The 2,882-nt window shown below is 42.6% G+C and overlaps 1 long non-coding RNA gene across 1 annotated transcript; it reads right to left on the reverse strand.

Moving 5' to 3' along the window:
- Positions 1–460: 460 nt before the first annotated feature.
- Positions 461–1,350, reverse strand: LOC120707077. The gene is made up of 2 exons (XR_005688787.1): positions 824–1,350; positions 461–741 (listed from the first exon to the last, which is right to left on the reverse strand). It is a non-coding gene; the product is annotated as an uncharacterized LOC120707077 (long non-coding RNA).
- Between the last annotated feature and the right edge of the window lie 1,532 nt (positions 1,351–2,882).

Here is a 2,882-nt window from a genome sequence, read left to right on the forward strand (position 1 = left end):
AGCTGTTGAATTGCAACATCTTCATTGTGCTGACATCATTGCACCGATGCCTTGAACCGACGCACCATCGGTTCAACCGGTGCTGAAGACATTGTCCCCATGCCCTTGACATACTCTCTGGACAATACCAGTGCCAATGTGCCGACGCCATTCCTTGCACCGTCGGTTTAACCGGTCCCTTAGGATTTTTTGCTTGATCTTCTGAGAGTTGCACCGACGCCTCTAATTCCCAGTGTCAGTTTAACCGGACGCACTGTGCCTTCTTCACTTGGCCTTCAATTGCACTGTCCATTGCACATACGCATTCATTTTTTATGCCGTCGGTTCAACTCAACCGGTCGCCTATTTTCTATAGAACTCATTCAATTCGATATTTCTTTGAGTTCTTTCTTCATTTCTTGTTTTGCTAAGGCTTTGTACTTCATCTTTAAGACCTAATATCATTCACTTGACGCACTTGTTAGTCACATGATCATATTGTCGCTCAATCACCAAAATCACGAACTATGACCTAATGGCGCCATGTTCCTTACATGACATATTGCTGGAAATTGTGAACTAAATTTCCTTGCACAAGTCACAATTTCACATGCATGTTCACTTCAACATAACCAACACACCCAGTACAACAATGACGACAAGAGCTACAATGCTACCAGCTAAAAACTATCCTATGTTGATATTTGTCAGCATCCTTCGATATTTGTCAGCAAACAAGTAGAAGCCACAAGTCCCAGTTACCTGCAAAGATGAACAGCGCTACAATCAGTACGATTCAAAGAAAAAAGCCATTTGAGAACTCCAACTAACAATAAAATCTTACATTCTGTTCGTTCTGGCAGCACTTCAAATACACCTTGTTCGGGTTCTTTGCTCCAGGGCCAGAAAGCAGCTCGATTACCTCGTCACCACAAAAGGGGCAAATCACCAGAGGGTAGCCAGTTCGCTTCCCAAACTTGCCTATCAATCGAACTGGAACAGAGCTGCTACCCCACCAGGATGAGCTCCCTTGCGACATGCTTGCCGGCAGAAGTTGCAGGCGTCCTGCACGCCGACGGCCGCCTCCAGGATGAGCTCCACCACGGGAAATCAATGGATCTGCTGCCGCTCGCGCTGCCTTCAATGGAAAACGGGACAAGGGGAGGGGGAATCACTGCATGCAGCCGCTCGCCGGTGCCTTCAATGGAAAACGGGGAAGGAGGAGGAGGGGTTCAAATCGAATGGGGAGGGCTGCGGAGGAAGGAGGAGAGGCGCTGGATTTTGGCAAGGGCGGCGCTCGGACTTTCGTCTGCGGCGGAAGGAGAGGCGCTGGCTGGAGGTGAAGGAGAGGCGATGGCTGGAGCCACTGACCAGTGGGCCAAACTGAGGATAGGGCCATGGCGTGGTGATGGATAATGCCACCAGCGGAGGCGCTGACCGATGGGCCATGGTGCCCTTTTTCTTTTTCTTTTACAAATTTTCATCCTTTTTTGGATAAATTTCGTGGAAAAATAAATTCATATATCCATTAAAAATTTCTAATAATTAAGTAAATCAAACTAAAAGTAAATGCACTCAACCATATATAGTTTGTGCCATAATGTTTGAAAATATCTTATACTTACAATGACACCAAATGTGCAAACATATTTTCTAAATTAAAACCCCACAATTTGACTTTGGCATAATGTATGGTCTTGATTATTGATAACTACTATACCACCTCATGCACATCACCCATCACCTCAAATAATAAATTGTTTGTATCCATATGTGTGCATATCAACTTTACTCCCTCGGTCTCGACATACTATTGATTTTGGCTTTTCTAGACACATCACTTTCAATATGCACCTAGATATATACTGTGTCAATATACAAAGCAAAAATGATGTATATAGAAAAGCTGAATCGAATACTATTTTTGACGGAGATTACATGGCAAACAACTCATCCATTTCACTATATATGTCCATTATAACGAAGTATTGAACTATACGTATACATATGTTATGAACAAAATGTACCTATGTATATGGCCTTGTTTAGTTACATAATTCAAAATTTCAAAAAAGATTTGCGGCACCTGCATAGAGAATTAAATATAGACAAAATAAAAAACTAATTGCACAGTTTGCTTGTAAATTGCGAGACGGATTTAATGAACCTAACTAGGCCGTGGTTAGACACTAAATTGCTACAATAATTTATTTTGCTAAGTAATGAAGTCCTGTTAAATGAATAGTAATTTGTTTCTCATATTTTCACTTCACTTAGAAATAAATCCGTATGAAGCGTTGCGCCTACAACAATGTATGCGGAATGGTGCAAGGCTGCAACAGCTTGGACTTCCTGTTCCAGTCACCATGCTTGGGAAAAAACGGCCATTCCTCCTGACAAGAATTTGCCAGAGCTTAGTAATGGCCAAGACTTTGATTCTGATTACGATCCTGACCAGGATGATACCTGTGAAGGAGATTTGTGTGCTGCTAACAAAGCTAAGGTGCTAATTCCTCTGTCTTGTCAGGGCTTAACATGTTACTTGTTTGCTAATGCAATTTAATTCTTTGCAAGCCTTGTTGATCGATCTATGTTTGCATTTATTTGTAGGAAGCATTGAAGGACTCAAAGAAGACTTGCAAGGAAACAGTAACAAAAGTTCTGCTGACATGGCTCCTGGTGGGGTGAAGCCTCGGCCTAAGAAGAGAGTTGTTGCAGATCAGCAAACAACTAGAGCTAAAAGGCCTAAGAAAAGCTTGGCACCAAGTGACATTCTTGTGCCAACTCCAACTCCATCTGTGCCTCGTGCCAGCCAAGATGAAGAAAATGTTGGCAACTTTGATGACCACCTACAGCCCTTTGTTCAAGGCAAGTTCTACAACCATGCTTGTTACCAATTTTAT

Source organism: Panicum virgatum, chromosome 5K, assembly GCF_016808335.1.
Source record: "Panicum virgatum strain AP13 chromosome 5K, P.virgatum_v5, whole genome shotgun sequence".
Classification (NCBI taxonomy): Eukaryota; Viridiplantae; Streptophyta; class Magnoliopsida; order Poales; family Poaceae; genus Panicum; species Panicum virgatum.